Here is a 22,495-nt window from a genome sequence, read left to right as displayed (position 1 = left end):
GCTTTATTTCCTTGCGTCTAACCGTTTGCGCGAAGTCCCTGCAGAACTGACGGGAGCGTCGGCGTTGTGCAAAACTACACGCCGACACCTAGGGCTGCGTTTACATTAACTCAACGCAAGCGGGTCGAGTCAGAAATCGGGCTGGCGAACCCGACGTGACCGTATCTACACGAACTCGCTTCTGACGTGTCTGGACTGCACGCAGCGTCGAGCCGAGACTTTAACGCGTTCGAATGGGGTTGTTGCGAAGTCGGGGGCCCGTGCGGCCACGAATGGATGGCGCCTTGCCAGGTGCAGGGACGAGAAAGAAGTTTATATTCAATTGTACAAGATTGAGTTTTACAAACACGGCTCCAGTTCTCGGAGCTCATTACATGCTAAAATCTTTGCATGTCCGAACCTCGCTTTTCTCAAAGCAGTCCAGATCCGCTTTTTATGCCGTTTATTTCCCACTTTCACTCATCGAGGGAATTCACTGGCCAATCACAAACGCCGAACCAGTCAAATTATATCCCGGCCTCAACGTCTCCCCTTTTTGCCGCACTCCCACCCTTTTGCCGGCTCCCTGATCTCTAACGTTGCACAATATGAGGCAAACACGTGGCAAACTGTGATCCCACCGTTGACGCCGTCCCCCGGAGGTCCTGGACAGTGGCCCTTTCACCAATCAGTAGCCTCTTCGTGACGGTCGGGATCGAGAGAGATCGCGGCAGTCGGAGGGCGGCGCTGTCGTCGTGAGCTGTCATTGCTTACGCGTCACCGTCGGCTCCAGGTCTAGCGCCGAAGACATGGAACATGACTGCTTGTTCGTAAGTCTCAGGTGACGCTGATTTAGTCGCCTTGAGCAAACGACGAAGCGTGAATGGCACCCCAGACAGCTGCACGTCTGCCGGCGAAGCCTGCTTTGTTCCGAGCAATCGCCAGGCACAACAGGGGGTTCCGGTTCTCGAAGCCGTATTTAACAGCTCTATTTCATGGTTCTTATTTGTATAATAAAATTGCGCGGCACAGTGCTTGCTTTTGCCTTGTTTCGACATCATTTCTGCTGACGCTGACGTCTCAGTGGTCACGCGTTAGTCTCGGTGCTGACTGGTCGGACCGCGTGTACATGCGCGCTGCGAACGGGTCGGGATGTCCACGCCGTGCAGTCGGGCTGACTCTGCCCTATCCGACGCTCGTTCAGCCCGACCGGCTAGCATTTACATAAACTCGACAGGCCGATTCGAGTCAGAAAAGCCGACTCGACCCGTTTCTGCCGGGTTCAAGTAAACGCCGAGTCCTTAAAAAAGAATTAAAAAAATGACCCGTAATCAGGAATCGTTTCTGTGGCGCAGCTGAAAACGTCATTTTAGCATACATAATGAATGATCTACGGCGGGGCAAAAAGAAAAAAAAAACAACTTATGTAGATCTAACACACATGTTGGAATGTATGCGATGTGAAGCTTGGGTAAAGGGGCTAATTAAATGCTTTACAGCGAAACGCGATCTGTATAATTGGATGATGACAGGTGCATGCACAGAATGGGCATGTCCCAGTATGTACGATTCCTACATGAAACACTATGATACAACTTAAGCTTACAACCTCTAAAGCATACCCATCTGTTAGTAGAATGTTTATTATATTTCACGAATTCTTTGATTTACTTTACTTTAATTGATTTAGCCACTAGGATGTGCCACTGGGGGTGTGCCTCCTTCTTGGCCAGTTGTGCAGAGTGGGTGTGGCCCCACTGTGACACGAGACTTACCGAATCCCTAAATGCCGCTTCATACGTGTCGTACTTTTCGGTTCATGCACCTGTCATCACCAAATTGTACGTATCGCCGTTAGCTGTAGAAGATCTAAACTGCCACTTTAGTTAAGATTCACTTAGCATAGATTCGAAAATGTGCGTTGGACCTACAAAAGCTCATTTTTAAATGTTTTTTATTCCTCAATTTTTCATCGCTCTAGTACACGATTTGGGAAAGCTAGAGGAGTCCTTGAGTGGGTTGCTGCCATGATGCGTTGCACATCCTTGGCACGCACAACGTGCAATTGTGAGCTCGGCAGCTACATTGATTCACACCTCTCCATTATGTGCCTTCTTGCTTTCCTAACAGCCTATATATAAAATCAGTCACGCGATGCCGCTTATTTACGCTGTCGACATTGGTAACACGTGTACAGCCTGCGGCAACTTTTGCGACGTAGGCGCTGGTTACATTGCTCAATCCGTTGCAAACAACAAGAGCCATTGCCAGATTCAGGCGCGTCGAGATCGGTGAGTGATCTCCATCGAGTACTGCAGCGTAACGACACCACAGACGAGGACAGACGATAACATTTCCTTCACCAAAAACAAACAAACAAACAAACAAACAAACAAACAAACAAACAAACAAACAAACAAACAGACAGACAGACAGACAGACAGACAGACAGACAGACAGACAGACAGACAGACAGACAGACAGACAGACAGACAGACAGACAGACAGACAGACAGACAGACAGACAGACAGACAGACAGACAGACAGACAGACAGACAGACAGACAGACAGACAGACAGACAGACAGACAGACAGACAGACAGACAGACAGACAGACAGACAGACAGACAGACAGACAGACAGACAGACAGACAGACAGACAGACAGACAGACAGACAGACAGACAGACAGACAGACAGACAGACAGACAGACAGACAGACAGACAGACAGACAGACAGACAGACAGACAGACAGACAGACAGACAGACAGACAGACAGACAGACAGACAGACAGACAGACAGACAGACAGACAGACAGACAGACAGACAGACAGACAGACAGACAGACAGACAGACAGACAGACAGACAGACAGACAGACAGACAGACAGACAGACAGACAGACAGACAGACAGACAGACAGACAGACAGACAGACAGACAGACAGACAGACAGACAGACAGACAGACAGACAGACAGACAGACAGACAGACAGACAGACAGACAGACAGACAGACAGACAGACAGACAGACAGACAGACAGACAGACAGACAGACAGACAGACAGACAGACAGACAGACAGACAGACAGACAGACAGACAGACAGACAGACAGACAGACAGACAGACAGACAGACAGACAGACAGACAGACAAACGGACGGACGGACGGACGGATAGATAGGTACCTTGTTGGCAGAATGCGGAACTTTGTAAATGAAGTTCAGCCTTTGACCAGACGTTGTCTCGATTTGTCGCGATGTTGTTTCTCGCTATAAAACGCTTATTTGCGTTGTCGCCGTTCGCTGCACGTATATGTCGCCGGTAGAACCTGTTGTGCTGGCGTATTTGCATGTAATTACAGGTGGTTATAGGACGTATAGCAATCACCGTTTCTGCCACGTATTGCCTTCGAAACCGTAATTATCCGTCCTACCACCAAAAGTCGAGAAAGTAACAGAATACTTAATCTCCCGTAAAGTGCAAGCTATAGTCTGCTCCAGCGGGTCTTGAAGCGAGAACAACACACCATCAGACAACACAGAAAAATTAGGGATACCGAAGGGGCATATTTTATGTTATCAACAACCACTGCGACATTGTTTGTTTTTTGGCATTGTCATTGCCAAACAACCATCGTCAAACGACAAAGAGGTGTCATATATGTACAGTACATTCTATGTATATTTTACCTGTACGAGAATGTGTGAAAAACATCATAAGACAATTGGAAAAGCCCGCGCCGCAATCGTGAGCCAACGTCTCTTTGTTATGTTCATAATAAAAAAAGTCATGAAAAATACAAGAAAATTAACTGTTTTTTAATGAAATGTAGATTCAATAAAAAAATGGAAATGAGAGGGAAAGGAAATACAATGCAAGTTCACAACTCGCCGCTTTCCTCTTAGCGAGCAAACAAAAGACTTGGGACAACTACGCGGCGCAATATAAACAAGGATTGTAAACTAAGTGAATCAGCAACAAGTTTCAATAGACATTGTTACAAATACCTTCAACTAATAAGATGACCTTACTTGGCTTCATTTTCCTCTTGAACTAAACCATGCTCTGCCTTCTTGTTGACTCGTAAATATCAAACTCATAATCAAATGATGCATAATGCTTCGCTCGTCCATTGTTGTATCATCTTTATTTTTGCCTTCGCACCACAAGCGAATGGAATACGCTGACTGGAACTGTCATTTACGTTGCTGATTCTTTCTTTTAGGTAGCGCTTAGACACCAGGTACAGCAGCAATAAAGAACACATAGAATGTCCCCCAAGATTCTTCTCCTTCACTTTGCTGTTCTTACTGTCAGCAGTGTTAAAGCATCAATGTGTTTTATTTTTCGAGCCGTATTTTTCATATTTCGATTGTCCTTATGCCGCTTGTATTTGTTTTTACATAGCCGAATCGCGCACTTCCTGCACTGGGATCCTATAGTTGTGGGCTTGATTGCACTGTTCGACGTATGCTAGTCATCCGGAAAGTGGCAAGCGCATGCACTCCTGCGCGTTCCGGCTAAGAGCGAGCGAGGCTGTGTCGCTCGCTTATCGCTTTCGTGGCCGCGCAATGTGTCTCGTGGTCGAAACTGTTGACACTCGGGCGAGACTTGGGGCGCCGTCGGTGAGCGCAGTTCTGATCTCAATTGTACGAGCGGAATTGCTTTACTGGAATACGACCCTCAGGCGACGCCTCGACGGTGAGCCGCGTTGTCGCCCATCGTATAGATACGACGTGGTGGCCTGTTGTGGCTCTCCCCTTCGCCTGCGGGGTCCTCTCTTAAGAGTCCGCAGTTTGTTATCTCTTGAGCTGCCACGGTGGTAGGAAACGACTGTCGGAGACGGTCGAGCTAAAGGACGGCCTGCTTAACTGTCCGGCGCGCGTCAACTTTCAGAGATATATATAAGCCAATAAAATTGTCAGAGGGCCGGATTCAAACAAAGGGCTGCACGCACAAGAGTCTCATACTCTAAGCAGTAGGGCCACCCATGGTTTGCCTCAGCAGGCGAAATAGAAAGCCCCTAAGAATTTTCTGCCCGACGTTTCGCCGCAGCCAGGGTGCTGTTTCATATTCTGCCCAGCAGGACTCGCCCCGCGTCGCGCCATACATATGTGTCGCACTTGTGTATAGGTTCATTGAACGCCGTTCGAGGAGCAGTGGTTGCCCATTTGACTAGTCTATGGCTCGTACCTGCTATGGGGCATTCGCCATGAAATGGGTGATTATTCCAAGTTATAACCACAGATAAGCTTCCAGGACTGCTGTAGAGTAAGTGCTGCTGAAAAGTGAAATTATGCATTAAAATGAGAGCTATAATAGTAAGAAGAATCAATAATCATTAATTGAAAAATACAAAGGAGGAAAGGAAAAGACAGAAAGTTGACGGGGTTGGGCTCACAGAGGCTCCTGGACTGCGGCGGTGCAAGCATCCCCGTGGCGAATCACTCCTCGGCGGAGGCCCCACACGAAAGGGTGCAAGCGAAACGTTGAACCTTGCCATCGCTGTCAGTGCTTCACGCTTCAGGAGAAACTACCGCTGTGATTTTTGTCCTGTTCTTGCAGTCCTCCTGAGCGTTCCTGAATTTGCATCTGTCTGTCTAACATAACCTAATCCAATACGCTTTTGCCTTCAATTAAAGGATTCTAGGCTTCCATTTTCTAGCAAACAGTGCAGCGCTGCATGTCTCAGCCATGAACCTGCTAGGGCCTTCCGACGCTTCTGCTTGAAACGTCGCAAAATGTAAATCGGCTGATAACGTTCTGTTTTTGTCGGCAAGCACTGAGGGCGCTGTGGATTAATCACTCATTTGAGATACATAGACGTTTTTATTTCTGTATCTGCAGTGTTCGGTTGTTCGTCAACACGATGCGCCAGGAGCAGTTGAACGACGAGCAAAAGAAAATATGGGCCCGAAGTTGAATGGCAGCGAGTAATGTATAGTAACAACCGCTATAGTGCTAGGTGTTACTCCCAGTAAATTACTTCTCATTTCTCTTGTTCCGCGTCAAAGTGAGATGTTTGTCTCTCACTCCCTGGTCTTCATTTACCCTGCACGCCTCTTTCTTCTTTCTTTTTTTTTCCTTTTCGTTCACTGAGCGCTATTTTCACAACCTGTCACATGCTGTACTGAGCGAAACGGTGTGCGCAATGCACACAACGCGTGAACGCTCACTTGAGGACTACGCTTTTGCCATATCGTCCGAACATACGCTGTCTATTTTTTTTTCTAATAGGTCTGTTTCGCACGTTCCACTAAGGAGTTGCTGTATTGCCCACAATACGTAGGGATTTCCTCGATGATACGTACTGCGCCTATGTGTACAAACCATATATTCTAGTGCATTATGTATCAGATATACTCATCGGAAAGCTGGAGGCGACTGTTTAAGTATGTAGTTCCCAGTAGAGCTTCCGTGAACAAAACTGACCAGCTACTGCTGCTACTAGCCTAACGTTTTGGCACAGAAGCAAACGCTCCTAGGAATATCGATAACGAATACCCCAGCCCCCTTCCAAGCCATACTCGCACACATTAAATAAATAAATAAATAAATAAATAAATAAATAAATAAATAAATAAATAAATAAACAAATAAACAAACAAATAAATAAATAAATAAATAAATAAATAAATAAATAAATAAATAAATAAATAAATAAATAAATCGCACACATGTCGGCATAGTCCTGAAGTGAGAGACGTAGAGAAATGATGCCATAGACCGATAGTTAACCTTGCTTGGTGAACAGGACGTACTGCATGCGTTTTAGCTCTTACTGAGCAAGGTTCAGGAGAAGGCAAAGCGAAGACCCAGAGGGGTGAAATACTCGAGCGCCGTTTCTGCGTGGTCAGCAAGGCCGCGCATGACTTCCACGAAGGACAACGTCGAGAGAAGCAAAACGAGGAAATCAATGTCCTGCGATGTTATCGCAAGCCGAGAAACTCAGCGTGGCCGAAATTAATGCGCCGCGTCTCACGCAACCAGTCTACTCGCGAATCGGTTTCGTCAAGCTTTAGGTCGCGTTGTGAACTTAGATTTTCGCACGATATTTCATTTCCCCGCTGCTGCTTTCGACCCGTCAAATACGAAACGGCCTGCTGTGTGGCTGCGATGAAATGAAACCATCTGATCAATATAAAATCGGCTTCGCTGTAGCTTCCTTGTACCTTAAGACCCCCCCCCCCCCCCCCCCTCGCATGTAGTGCACGAGTAAGAGGAAGTATCAAATTTGAAATACCGCCCGGAAAAGGTCCGCACGAGCGGCTTTCTTTACTTCGGTGCGGGTGGAGGCCGCTTGTGGCCTTTCCAGCAGAATCCTCGATAGTTTCATTTTCTCCAGCAATGCTTCTAGAGGCTTCGTTGGGCGACGCTGTCGTGGGAAAATGAAGGGTGGAACGGATTACGTATACCTCTTTCAAAACTGTCAATTTTGTCTGGTGCCCAAATGGTGGCGGCCACGTGCATAATTAAAATGACAAGCTATGTGCTAAAAAGCACACATTGCCTACAGGACTCAAAACAATTTCGCGTAGCTTAGCTGATTGCGAGGGGACCGTATGTATATATTACGTTATTCTCATCTACTGCCCAAATTATTTTCATCAAGCCGACTGGACGACAGAATTGTCACGGAACAAAAAATAAACGTTATGACAATGGACTCGACCTTCGTTCGCACGGAAGGCCGCCGGAGCAGTGCTGTATCTGGCTGGGCTGTGCACGCGACCGCCTTGAATGGTCATGTGTGCGTGCGCGTGGCCCTTGAAAGCCTCGGCATTGCGTGATTGCCAAAGCGGGAAAGAACGTGTGGGAAGCCGGTCACGCGGCGGTCGAGAGGGGAGAGCTTGTGGAGAGCGTGTGTGGAAACCGCTGTGGAAATTAGCTGTGGTTGAAATTGAAATGTAGAAAATAATAAGGGGGGAGGGGGGAAGGGATCTATATATATATATATATATATATATATATATATATATATATATTATAAAAGCCAACAAACACTGACACCAAGAACAACACAGGGGAAATTACTTGTACATAATAACTGAAATAAAGAAACGATAAATTAATGCAAATGAAATTTAGTAAAGCAATGAAGAGGGCTAGTTGGTGAACGTTCATGGTTATATTGCGCTCAGTTTTACACAGACGATATTAAGTGAAGGACAGGGCGTGGACGTTGGTAGTTGGTAGTGGTAGTGGTGGACGTTGGGCGTAGACGTGGACGTTGGTGGACGGAAACAGTTGGTAGTTTGCGCTACGTCCGTCCACTTCCTGTCCTTCACTTAATATCGTCTGTGTAAAACTGAGCGCAATATAACTATGAATGGAAATGAAAGTGGGTGAAAAAACAACTTGCCGCAGGTGGACGTGATACTAACACATTTCTCTCGCATTTACCCCTACGGAGCCACTGAAATTTTCCCTTTCCTGTTTCCTTGACATTTTCCTTGTCTTCCCGCTTCCCCAGTGCAGAGTAGCAAACCGGATGCCACCTGGCTAACCTCCTTGCCTTTTCCTTTATCTCTCTGCGAGTACTTTTTCCAACATATTAGACACATGCTTACGAGTCCCGTTCCCCTGCATAGAATTACGCACAGCGTGTCGTAGCTTTGATCAAACACACCAAGGTGTCCGCTACTTCTGGCACGAGCTTCCAGTCTGCAGTCCTTGCTTAGATTTCACTTTTCGGTTGTCGCTCGTCCACGCGACAGCGGACGCTCTCCTGCGACCAACCTGACGCGTCCGTGTGCAGCAGAGGCCGCATGCAACGCACTTTCGATGCGTTTGCGGCGTGGCGCCTGAGTAAGAAAAACAAACATTGTGACTTCTTGCCAAGTGAGCCCGATAAAGCACCTGAAGCAAACTATTTTGACGTATTACACATATGTCTCGAGATATACTGATATTCTGTGAACGAACCACGTAACTCAAGATGCGGACTTTTTGCGTTTTAAGGTTTTCAATCAGTGGCACTTTACAAAATTAAGACGGCTGTTTTTCTCGCAGAGTTACGAAGTCACAAACGTGAGACTTAGTTTTGCCATTCTCCTTGAGGTTCACAAAAGAAAAATAAAGAAAATTAGCGAGCCTAAATGAGAACCTGCGTCAGTGACGAGAAATTTTATTTTTCTCTCAGCTGCAACAAATTTGATTAATATGGGTCAGGTGGTCGCATATAACGTGAGCATATAATTGTACTGTTTCATATGCGTTTGAACAGGAAAATATAATAATTGCTTTATTTATTTATTTATTTATTTACTTATTTATTGCATGGTTCCTCACAATACAAATATATAATGAATTAGGTCTTTCTCGATTGTATATTATCAGGTTTTGTTGGAGTGGCACCACTTAAGATTCGCTTAGATGTCAATCTTCATGCCTGCCTCCTACACCGCCTTATCCCACCTCCCTATCCCTTCCCCCAGCTCCGACTGACTGCGGCCAGCGCACTCCACGAGCAAGATATATATATATGTGTGTGTGTGTGTGTGTGTGTGATGCGCAACTCTGCTCCCGCAGGGAGCAGAGTTGCGCATCACACACACAAACTTTGCCGGTGCCGCTCGCACCGCTATTCGCCGAGCGCTATCACGTGGTGCAAAATGACGTCAAATATTCAACTGCGCCGCTGCGAAGTCAACTTTACGGACGCGACACCGACTCGTTTCCGTCAATGCCATCGACATTACAATCAGCGGACCGTCGAGCGTACGTTGCATTCATCGCCTCCGGGCTGTAGGTACGGTATTCGACGATATAAAGTCAAGGAGCTTGTTGAACTGACACGAAACACATCGCATTGACACTTGTGTACCGGAATGACGCGGCGCACCGTAGCAAAGCGCACAAACCGCACGGAAAATGGCAAAGCTTTTTACGCGGCGCTGTGCGGATAGACAGACGTGCGCCGGCTCCGAAAGGGACCAGGTTATGCGTTCGCCGAGGTGCGCGTTCGCCTTGTTTACAGAGGTGAGTTTGCCTCGTTTACACTAAAGCAACATTTATCTCGAGTAACACCCCTGTTAACCCTGAGGTGAGTTCGCCTGGCATGACAAGTTGTTGTACAATTCAGACGCGGGAAATTCAGACAATTCAGACGCGGATGTGGAAACTACCAATTCACCCAATTCGATGTGCTGCTTGTACAGTTGTTCTGACTATGCGAGTCTAGAACAGTGTCTTCAAAACTTAGTAAATACGAGCAGATACAATTTGCCCCTTGCACCCTCGTTTTTATCTCCTCTGTTTTCTTTACGTTATTTTTTGTTGGCGTTCTAATTTTCGTGAAACGTGTACGTGCTAGTGTTCATTTTTTTGTAGTAAGCGAAAACCTCACGTGCTCCCTCTTATGAGACAGCTGTGATAGCGTCAGCATTTACCGCCCGCAATATCTTTCTCGTTATATCGGCTTTAGTCGACACGAGGAATGTAAAATTCTGCTTGTATGCTTCATAAGCGCCGTGTTATAGTAAATTGACCTGAGTGGTATGAAGAGGTCAAGAAAAATGTGCTCTGATATTACAGTCTGCAATGTGTGAATAATTCCTTTGCAAGTGTGTCATCTTGATGTGATTAGTGCAATAAAAATGACCTCTTGTTACCGTTAATACCCTGTTGTCTGTCCAGTTGCCTTGACTTCTGCCTCCCCCCCCCCCCATGCCAAAGGATCCAAGAACCATCAATCTTGCCTTGCTGCCAGCAACCATTAGCCAACCATTCCCTTGTACGAAATAAACTTGATCTAGAACCTCCTGTCTCTTGAATCTTTTTCCACTTGTAGATTTGCCACTACGAAGCAGCTGTTTAGTGTGCGGTATGAATAAATCGCAAAAGTAAGCATTGCACAAAATGTGCGCATGTGAACATTTGAAATGCGTTTAAGTCTACGTGCCTGCACCGCATATATCGAAATCGCTGTGCTGTTGTGAACGACTGTTAGTGATAAATGACGCTCTGTTAGTGGTCACTGGCATAACTCTGCATGCACGACAGTTCGCTTGGCGACGATCATTAATCGGCTTTTAGGCAGCCAAAACGCGCTCACCTAATTGTCCACTTCACGTGTGTGAAGTTTTCTTTAAACACCGTTCAAAAAGCTTCTTGCCTTCCAGCCTCAGCCAGAAAACTTCATTTGCATGCTGAAAAACATTGCGCCGCTTTTTGAATTGCATTGTATTGCGTGTTTGCACGCGAACTTTTGAGCTGTTTGAGCCACGGGCGTAGTAAGGATTTTATTTCGGAGGACTGAGTGGGCTCCTACCCCCTATAAGGGCGTTCGTGCGTGTGTTTGTATGTACTACATATATGTACACATACATATACAAACTACAGATTTCGGGTGGTTGCAACCCTACCTCGCTCCGGCTGCACCAATGATTCGAGCGCATAGCCTGTAATAAAAGGTGCCATCTTGCTCAGCACTTGTGAGGAATTGCCGCATATGTAGCTCGCGACCAGCAGAAATAAAGCAAATGGAACATCACGCGGCATTTGCCTCCTGCGCGCGCGAGGAGTGGCTTCACTGCATAGCTTGAACATAATGCCGGACCAATGCGCAACTCTGCTCCCTGCAGGCATAGAGTTTCCTACAAAAATTTGTAGGAAACTCTATGTCTGTGGGAGCATATACAGGGACACTACTGTGCACCATCCAGCTGCGACACCTATAGCTGCAACGACGCTGACGCTGGCACGCTCCTGGTCGCTCCAATGTTGTGAGACGCCTTCAGCGGAACGCTAAACCTTGTTTTTAGGTCCTCTACTTCGGGCCAAAGTGACATTTCTTATTAAGCACTCGAACATTGAAATCATTGTTATTGAAGTATTTTACGTTAAGTCGTGCAACAAAGGTCGGCGTATACGGCATTGTGTTTACGTGGCCTGGCTGGTACGTGGCTTGCTAAGAAAAAAATGTGAAGAACCAACCCTGTACAAAGCCGCTCGAAGGGTGGACGCAGAGTGAATTAACAACACAGCGAGGCGCTAATGTTTTGTAGTTCCTTAACTTTGTCTCGTCTTCTTGCTGTTTGTCTTAGTAAGTAGGTGGGACGGGCAAGCGAAGGTTTTCACTTTCATCGAGGTTGCACGCGATGCTACGGTGCATCGAATTTGGCCATGGAATCCTAGTTCAGCTATGCACCCTCGCTTATTCTCGAGACCTGCGTCGGCGTGGCGTCTCAGTTCAAGTCTTCGTGAAGTACGGGCCAATCAATCTCTATCCCGTTTCCTCGATAAAGAACGTAGATGAAGTCCTGGCTATTTCACTTTCACTAAGCTTTAAAGCGGTACATTTATCTAGGTCAAGTACGGGCATAGATAACGAGGCAATTTTCTTTTTTCAAACGAACGAAAAATGGGTTATAGCGCATATATTACAGGCACTCTAGAGTCAAAAGTGAACGCTTATAGATAAATTTGGAAGCAAAAAGTATACAATCAGTGCATTCTACCATTACTGACGTATGCGGCTGAAACTTGAGCATAAGCTAAAGGCCGCGCAGCGAGCGACAAAACGAAAAATGACGAGCATACCGTTAAGAGACATGAGGATGTGTTAGGGAACGTATGTTTATCTGATAGTATATTCAATGGCATTAAGAGAGTGGAGATTAGCGGTCATATAATTGCTTAGATCAGATAACCGGGCGTCTACTATAGAGTTACAGAATGGGTGCCAAGAAATGGGAAATGAAGTCGACGGCGGCAGCTGATTATAAGGTGGTGTGATGTGATTCGCAACTTTGAGGGCATGTAAGATAGAGACGGCCGACGCCTAGTGCAGGACGGGCATAACAGAAGATCTCCGGGGAAGATTTTAGTCCTGCGATGGACATAAATCAGTGATGATAATGATGAAGATGAGCAAGCCATATGCTTGACATCATGTAACACGAGAAAAAAAGGAGAAGACGAAGCAGATACAAGCTATAGCCTACCAAAACTGCGTGCTGAATGCACCACCTTTTGCCATCATTTGAATCACTTAATATATTTATACCTTTTGGCCTCGCACTTTCACACTAACAATCGAGCCAGACCTTAGGAATTCAAGGGCCCGGTCTTACCTACGAGCTCCGAACACCCAACCAACCTGAACATCGAAGGGATTAGCGGGTGTCCACCGGTAAGTTGATTCTATTTTAGGAGCCGTGAGCTAGTATTAGTCCTTCACGAGGTCATTATTTTTTTTTCACTGTTTGCCACATGCTGCATTCCAAATTATTTCACTGACGGTCAAAAGGGGGGAGAGGACGTTGGTGCGGGATCCGTTCTAGCTCATTCCTTAGATATCAACCACGACATCCTTTTACCGCTTCGCGGCAGCGCGAAGTGAACGCGTCAGGGCCACGCGAAGAAACGTCTGTACTACTGTCGCGGTACGATTACACAACGTGTGCATTAAACAGGGTTTGCAGGCCCCGAACGTGAGAAGTAGCCATGAAATCCCCGAAAGTAACCAGAAAAGTAGCTAACCATGCATTGCAAGGTTCCGGATAAGAAAAGTATTTAATAGCGTGGCCAAGCTCGACACAAGTGGCATAGCCATAGGTGTAGTCACACTCCGTGCTGGCCACTGCGGGTATGAGGGACGACTTTGTTTTTGATCAGAATGCAAAGAGGTCTATTTCGACATTTCGCAGGAGACATAAATGGGCAGCGTAGCGTAAGGCACACAAATGCTACACAAGGCGAGGCATGACTGTCAATGCGACGTCCAGTATTTCTGACAATATTAAACAACCTAATGATGGGGCCTGATGTAACAAAAGAAGAAGAAAAAGAAATAAAAAAAGGAGAAAAATAGACAGCAGTCAAGTGACAGAGAAGCAAAAAAGATATGTTGTAGCTAAGATTGTCATAAAGTATAGGCAAATTGACGCAAGACAGTCAGACGTGGCAACCCTGGCACTGTTAACTTTAGGCAAGAGACGCTGCAATAAAATCAACGAAAGCTTAAAACGACATTTTATTGCGACAGCAACTATATGGACAACCCAGGCGCTTTTCTGCCGTCGGCGTCGGCGTGATGTTCCGTATAAAGTGCAAAAGCGATAACACCGTTGCCGCGTGCCCTGCGATGTATGTGCGAGTTCAAGCTTGCGAGGGGAGACGACGATCGCGGCTCGACCTCGCCCGCGCGCAAGGGACGAGAGCGGGGAGGAAGTGCGCTGTCTTCCTTCACGCGCGAGACACCCAACGCTGCGAGGCACCGGGGGGAGAGGAGGGAGAGGCCGGTGGGGGCGGCGTTTTACTCCGGCTGCGACTGCGTATGTGGCGGCTGCGTGCGGTCGCGCGTCCCGGTCTCGAGGACGACGTGCGTTGGGTGCAGAGTCTAAGCTTGTCGACGGCTCGTAGCTTTGTGCGTGCTGTGTGTTCTCGGCGCTAAGTTTGCGTTGAAGCGATAGACTGCACGAAGGCCACTTCGCTCGCTGCAGCTGCCGCGGGCGCTTGCTCACGCCAGCGTTTCGACAGCGAGCGTCCGCGGCCATCGTTAGCACGTCCTGCCGACGTCACATCACCATGGGCTATTCGCTGTGTTGCTCGCGTAGGTGCCGTGGTAAAAGCAAGCTCGTTTTTCTCGACCCCAGTGGAGCACACTGCTAGTCGGCCAAGTCCTTCATCGAGATAGATCAGTGATAAAGAATTTGCGTTACGAACTACAGAGTCCCCGCGTGCTTCACGAAGGTCCTTCATAAGGTCAGCAATGACAGCCTTTGCTAAGAGGAAGAACGGTATTTTCCACGCTGTGGCTATTGGTTAAAACACTCCATCGCACCTAACTTTATCGATCAAGGCCCCATACAGCCATTCGTTTAGCATACGTCACGCCTCTTATCTGTCAACGCCTAATAGATGCAGCCTTCCCGTGGGCTTGCGTTTACAGTCTCTGGCAAACCAATACTTCAGATTACACCCACATTTACATTTAAATAACCATTGCCGCCATTGCCATGAACAAGGTGCATAGGTGAGTTTATTTAGACCATGAAACGACAACTGGAGGCTCAATGCAGGATACCTCGCCTTTTGCTATAGACTAGTGACGTCTATGCCAAGCCCTCCGTGACGATTGCCGATAAAGGTCTCTGTAGGAGTAACGCTATTATGCGTAGTAGTATTATCCAGCGCAATGCCATTCTGCCCGTTCGAGGAAAGCTCCCACTATATATGCGACAAGGTGAACGTAATTAAACCACCGAGATACTGTCGCTCTTTCTACAGGATGCTAAATGGGTTGCTAAGCGGACGCTATCGTTACGATATTATCGCATAGTATACTATCTCAAAGTTTGGACACGCAGATGCCCTTGCGTTAGCTCGTTAGTCGAACAAAACAAATCTACGATCTTGGATTTTCCGGATCAAGCATAACGTACAAACTGCGGCCGTAAGGCCGATGCCAGAACATTAAAGAAACAAATTATTTTCAAAGCATTACAGTCATAGCTCTTGAAAGAACTTTTGAGCTGCCAATACACAGTGGCGTCACCACAGGTCGATGTTGCAGGTTAAACAAAATTACATTTCGGGGTTTTACGTGCCAAAACCACGATGTGATTATGGGGCCTGCCGTAGCGGAGGACTCCGGATTAATATGGACCACCTGTGCTTCTTTAACGTGCACACATTGCACGGCACACGGGCAGTTTTCAATTTCGCTTCCATCGAAATGCGGCCGCCGCTGCTGGGAATTGAACCCGCGACCTGAGGTTGTAGGACGTTGTCGTTTAATCGTTGCTGCATAAGCTTCCCGGCAATTATCAGCACGTCGTCATGACGAAGAGAAAAATAAACTACACGTGAAAATGCAACGGAAGAAGAAATTTTGCGCCGTTTTTAAACTCGGGACATTCACTATGGCCACAAGCCACAGGGGCGCACAACAGTTTCTGAAGTCGGGTTGTGTCAAGTGGCCATTGTTGCGATTGGCGTTTAGCATTGTTATACCCGGCATACATTCTCGATGATTAATGCGTCACCGGCAAGCGTGTAGCTATGAGAGGCCCTTCGCGCTGCATCGTCGTTTTCTCAGGACCAGGGAGCAGGCGACTAAATGAACGTAACCAAAGCTTACGGGGGAGATGCGCGGCCGCCTGGACTAGACGGTACCAGACATAGACCATGACACGCAAACGAAAGAGCTTACCAGAGGCGACAACGGCCGCCGCCTTTGGTGGAAGCAACTACTACCGTGAATACCACTCTACCGGAACCTGACCCTAACAGGCGAACCGTCACGAACGGCCCACTAAATGATAAAAGGGGCCAACGTCGAGGATCCCGGCGGGACGATGCGACGTCGTGGGCGGGATTTTGCGAACGGTTAAGCGATTGTGGTTGGCGGAGAAGAACAGTGAATTTCCAGACGAGAGAAAGCGGAAAAATAAGTGCAGAAAAACTGGATGTTGAGCGACGTGGGAGGGTACTCCGACTCGTACTGGTGCTCCTAGTCGTACGGGTGCTCCTACTCATGCTCATGCTCGTACTAGTACTCGTACTCGTGCTAGTACATGTAAACTCTCATCATGTAAATTTGTAAATAAACCGTTTTTCTCATCTCTTGGACGTGGCCCCGGATCTCTCGATCACCCGGCACCTGGTACATCATCAGCCACGTCATCAACTGCATGACAGCGGTGGGATACGCTACCCTGGGTCGCAACACCGTATATACGAGGCCGTTCTGAGACATGCCAGTTCGCCTGTGTTCCCAGCGTGACTGATTTCAGCCCTATATCTGTCCTCTTCAAATTTTCTCCTCACCCTACGCCAGGGAAAATGCGTTAAGATATGAAGAGAGAGAGAGAGAGAGAGAGATCTGTGAGAGGACACTAGCTGCGTGCACATCCAGAGCTGCACGTCAAACCGAGGCGAACACTGATGCCAGTTGACTTCGGGAACTGCAGCGGTGCCCGCGTCGCTTTTTGAGCTACGCGGTGGTGCACCAATCTAACTAGAAGACTCTATAGTAACGCTGCGGCGCATGCGTGTGCTTTCGTCACCGAGAATGTCTCCGAGCCCAAATGGTGTAGCGAGTAGAAGGCATTGGCCGTACTATCGGTGACAGAAGCAGAGGAGACGCACACGACCCATTTCTCGCACCCGCAGCTGCCGCGTGAAGGCATGTGTTTACGAGCTCCAGTGGAGATATGGCACAAAGGCACGAAGAAGAGTGGTACTGCTTTTGGACGAGTATATACGGTATTTAGGAATACAATTTTCTTGCAGGGACGTACAGATATATAGAGCGGGGTAGGCAGCCGTGAGGGAGAATGGTAAAAAGCAGGTGAAAGAATTACAAGATAATAGCGATGAGAACAAAAACACAAGACGAAAACGACAAGGACACTCACTACGAACTAATGGTTTTAATTGAAAGGCTAAGGATGTGCATTAATATGAAGGACGGCATAAAAGAAAAGAGCAGAAAACGAAAAAACCAAAGCGACTTCCGCATTTCAGTGTTTCGTCCTATTTATTACTTATTTGTTTGTTTGTGCACTTTCTTTTTTCGGTGCTTTGTATTCTACGTTCATACCAACTCGCCGAGCGCGCCCACCATATTGTCAGGGACACAATTTATCCCGAACGCGCGAAGGAGATCGAAAATTAATGTCCTGTCGGCACGCCGCGCTGATACAACTGCGCTTAGTGGCGTCGCATTCCCGATACGTTCTCTGCAGTTGCGTGCTGCTGAAAGTGTGCGGTCAGAGGGGGCTGCAGCTGCCGACATGAGCGCGCAGCAGATCTGCACGAGCAGCTGTTACGAGACTGCAGATGCACTGAATGGCGCGTCGCGTGAACATTCTTTACATTACAAGAGTGCGAAGTCGGGCTAGTTGGTTGAGCAACATTCTGAAAAACGATATTCCTGTTCTCATTTATGACTACAGTCTCAAGGCTGAATTATTGTTTTATTCATATCAATTTAAGAGGAGAGCTTGGCGCCGGCTACCCCTCGTCACAGGGCGAACGAAAAATTATTTTCATACAACTGCGTAATTCATACGAATCATTGCGCATAAAAACACTGAAGGCTGCAGAGCGCTTATAGAGTACAGGAAGTCCAAGTCGGCGAATCTAAACGCACCATCAGCGGTATCACCATAATTTTAAAGTGCAGCTTTCTTTGCCTCTTACATGCGGTTTTGTATGAGTGGTCGGTTTGGTGACCGGATATATGCGTGGATAAAGAGAAGCTAAATAGACTTAACAGAACTTAACAAAATAATAGAAGTTGACAAGTCGTGATATTGACGGGACAAGAGACGTGAAGACGGAGAGTCGTCAGAAGCTACAAACAGAAATGAACATACGACCGAAGGCCCATATTCAACACAAACAAAATTTTGAAAAGACCAGAAGAAATCAGCCACTGTAATGTAACCAAGCAGGCGCTCTTCTGGTTAACAAGCCTGCCTTCTATTTCTTTCCTCTTCCGGTCTTGTTTGGATTCCAGAATTGGATGTGCCACTATGACACAAGTAGTATGTGAGATCCTTAAGTGTGTTTACATGTATGTGCGAATGTGACACAACATATATATAAGTTGCGACCTTTGCGGAGCATAATCATAACAATCACATGAAATTACAGGTTGCATATATAGGATGAAAATGAACACGATCGTGCGCATGACAGTTAGTAGTATAGCATTTACTTAACCTCTACACACGCTACTGCGACAGATGCGCATCTGCTCATGGCATCTCTCGAGGACAACATCGTCTACACTCAAGGCTGCCTATATTCGAAACTCGACAGATGTGGTTGCATAACTATTAGAGAAACGAGAAAAGCCGGCCCCCCGAGAAACACTGTAGTGGCGACAGTGAAAGAGAACAAGATAATGTTCGAAGCGCGTCTACGTAAGAAACAAAATAAAAGCACAATGGCGGGTAGTGTGACTGGTTCTTACGCAAGCCCACGTAGACTCTGGAAGAGCGTAAAAAGACGTTGCGCGAGATGACTATCCGCTCCCGTGTACGGTGGCCTACAAAACGCCCTTCACAACATAGAGCGAGAATAAGGGACACGGTTCTTCGTTCGTTGCAACCACTAACCCAAACAATGAATCCGAAGAAAGCACAGGCGAAAGTAACAGCTCATTCAGTTAAAACACAAAAAATCGTAATGTACTGAAGGCAAATGAAAGTGAACGAAAGAAAGTCACAGGCCTGCGCGGCACAGGCGGCACGGTCACAGCATAGGCTGGAAGAGTGGCTCCGTCGGAGCTCCATTTTCGGCAGTACGCACTGGAGGCTCTTCCCGTCGTCTTCACGAGAACGAACCGAACTGTCCACCCGCCGCCGACGGCGAGCTGCGCTGCTCCCTGCACAGCCGTGTGCCCGGCGTTGCCTGGTTGCAGTCACGCGTGTTCCGGTACGATCCGGTACTTCAGCAGCCGTTCGCACTTTGCAAGGAGGCGCCGTAACGTGTACCGGAGCGTGAACCCAGGTATCGAGACTACGCGGCGCACATGTTACAAACCTTAAACGTGGCACGATACGATGCAACTGCTACATGCTGTGGTACCTGGTGGAATACAATGCAACTACGACGCAAAGTTTGCACGTATAACCGCCACACGGCGCTCATCTCAGATCACGTGAGACCAAAATAAATGGGCAGCTAAAGGGCACAAGTATCTGCACTTCGAAAGCGGGGACGCAGAATGGAGGAAGAAGTCAAGGAAGTTGGCAACCAAGTATAGGGTAACTGAAACTGTAAGTAGACAACCAGGAGTCATCAGACAGACAGAGAAACAGATACAGTTATTTGGATGCAAAGAATGGGAACAAAAAGGAGCATGGAAATTTACAAGAATGAGAAGAAACTAGAAAGGAAAATCTGTACGATAACACATATAGGGCAGATCCTTCTTACGGATCTCGATGTGTTCTAACGCAAACCTATACCTCCCTTGCCCCTCCCAATATAAGAAAGACAGAAAAAAGAAGAAACCACAACAACGTCGTCATTGCAACCGTAAAATATTATAAACGTAGCCCATGTTTTCTGCGATAACTGCGTCAGATTGTTCGTAAAAGGGAATTTGAAGCAAAATGAGCATTTGCTAATAAATATTCGCGTAAGTGCTGAAATGCTGGGCGAGTTCGTATTCTATACTGATGTAAACTAGCGCGAAAAAACAAGAGAGGAGAAACCCGACGCGGGTGCAGATTCACAGCATCGGCGTCCGTCAGAGCTTACGTGGTAGTTCTCAGTACAATCATTACACTAACAAAAATTCACTAATAAACTTTCTTTTTTGTTACTGACTTTATCGGGCATGTTTATTAGCTGAATTGAAGTTAGGCGATACTCAAAGCAGTTATCGGCTCTTTCATATCGATTAAGTGTTTCTTTAGTTTTCCTGTTCTTATTTTCTCTTTGCCTTCCCTGTAATCGCCTCAAGTATAGCGTTGACGGTATTCAATAAACAAACAAAAATAAATAGCTTGGAACGTAAATATGTTAGGATAGATATGATGTGATATGATATGATAAATGATGAATAGGCGTGCGTATGACCGGTGACGGGCTGTACTCCTTACCATAGGGTGGGGGAAGGGGATTAAAAGATTTCAGAAGGTAGTCATCTGGCGTCAAAGGCATTGCTGCTGCGGTTAGCAGTTTCCCGTGCTGCCCTTTTTCGCAGTACGAAAATTATATTAACTGGAACAGCGCGACGCATTTCGGTAGAAATTTTGAGCCCGTATTTCTCTAAACTGGAGCTATATCTACACTATTTCTAGCAAAAGGTTATGCCATGGGTGCCGCCTGACTTCATTTATGCAATTACAAAATGGCTCCTATAAGGTAAATAAATTTTTAAAAATCTTACTCCTCATTAAAAAAATTATCGCGCAATTGACGACATTTTCCGGTGCTCCGAAACTTATTCGTAAACATAACATTTTTTCGTGAAAACCCTATTTTTAACAATCTGATGCAGTTGTCCTATAAGGGAGATGGCGCTGCCCAGGTTGACAGCAGTGGGCCGTCGCATACTGTTTTGAATGGCACTGAAGGAACCCATCGTATGGCTTAGATTCTTTTTCTTCTTCTTCTTTTTGTTATTATTATTATTATTATTATTACTGTTATTGTTGTTGTTGTCGTCGTCGTCGACTGATTTCGTATTACAATGCAGTTACGATGCTATTAAACCTGAACACGAAATCTTCTAGAGGTCCTGGCGGCTTACCAAATATATTTCTTTGCCGTTATTCCGAAAACTATTGCTAGGTTTCTTGTGATAGTGCTCCGATGTTAATTAGTAACTGCGGTACTACCTGATCTATGGTAGACAGCTCAAATTATACCCGTCGTTTAAAAAAGAGTGACCGTTTGTTACTACAAAATTACGGCCCAATATTCTTAACATCTTGCTGTAAATTATTGGAACATGTTATAGCCAAACGCATAATGGAATTTTTGTTGCAAAACTCTATACTAAAAGCTTACAACGCAAATTTAGAAGACATCGTTTTACAGTTACTCTATTGGTTACGGTAGTTCTATAATTTGCCGCATGTCTTGATAATAATGAAAAAACTGGCGCAATATATTTAGACTTTAGCAAAGCCTTTGACAGAGTCATTAATGAAAAAAGAATGCTCAATAAGCTCACAAAAAAGTCGCCCTTTCACCTGAAAGTTGAAGCATCGAGTGGGATAGCAAATTATTGGACAGCTATACGAAGTAAGGATAGTAGTTTTAAAACGCGTTCCTTCACAGAGTCTAGAGGCTGACTAGCGATCCTGAACTCTTGTTTCCTTACCAGGCTATTGATCATTATCTTTGTTTTCTGCATATTAATCTTCAACCTCACTCTTACACTCTCCCTGTTAAGGTCCTCCATAATTTGTTGTAACTCGTCCGCAGTGTTGTTGAACAGGACAATCCTTGCCCCTAAGAATCCTTACTCCTAAGCCTTCCCAGATTAGATTGAATACTTCTTCCAAGCAGGCAGTGAATAGCATTGGAGAGATTATGCCTCCTTGTCTGACCCCTTTCTTACAAGTATCTTTTTTCTTGTAGAGGATTATTGTAGCTGTGCGATCTCTGTATATATTGCCAAGATATTTACGCAATCCTCTTGTATTTCTTGATTACGTAATGCTTCTGTGGCTGCTGGTATCTTTATCGGCCGTATAAACTTGTAAACATAGGTATACTAACTAAATTAACATGCCACAAGCCAACACGAACGCGTCTCACTCGATGACCGCGGAAACTCGCTGTCAAAACGCTGCAGTGAGAAAACGCGGCAGCAGCAGCGAGCGAATCGACCTTCGTGCAGCCGCTTGCATCAAAGCGAAGTACGCCGCGAAAAGACAGCAGCGCGGACTCCACCCGTCGCAGATGGCTTTCAAGATGCAGCGGCCCGGCCGAAGTGCAACGCGCCCCCCTCACCCCGAAGCCTTGCGCGCTCTCCGCCATTGCGTGCGCGAGATTGAGCCACGATCGCCGGCTCACCCTCGCACGCTTTCAC

The 22,495-nt window shown here is 46.5% G+C and overlaps 1 protein-coding gene across 6 annotated transcripts in view; it reads right to left on the bottom strand.

Annotated features, from left to right (window-relative positions):
- Nucleotides 1–22,495, bottom strand: part of v (Tryptophan 2,3-dioxygenase vermilion) — a 308,315-nt gene that overhangs the window by 57,672 nt on the left and 228,148 nt on the right. The window lies entirely within an intron of this gene.

This window comes from Dermacentor andersoni, chromosome 4 (genome assembly GCF_023375885.2).
Source record: "Dermacentor andersoni chromosome 4, qqDerAnde1_hic_scaffold, whole genome shotgun sequence".
Taxonomy (NCBI): Eukaryota; Metazoa; Arthropoda; class Arachnida; order Ixodida; family Ixodidae; genus Dermacentor; species Dermacentor andersoni.
The sequence above is the reverse complement of the archived record's forward strand: the minus strand, read 5'-3'. Positions and strand labels throughout refer to the sequence as shown.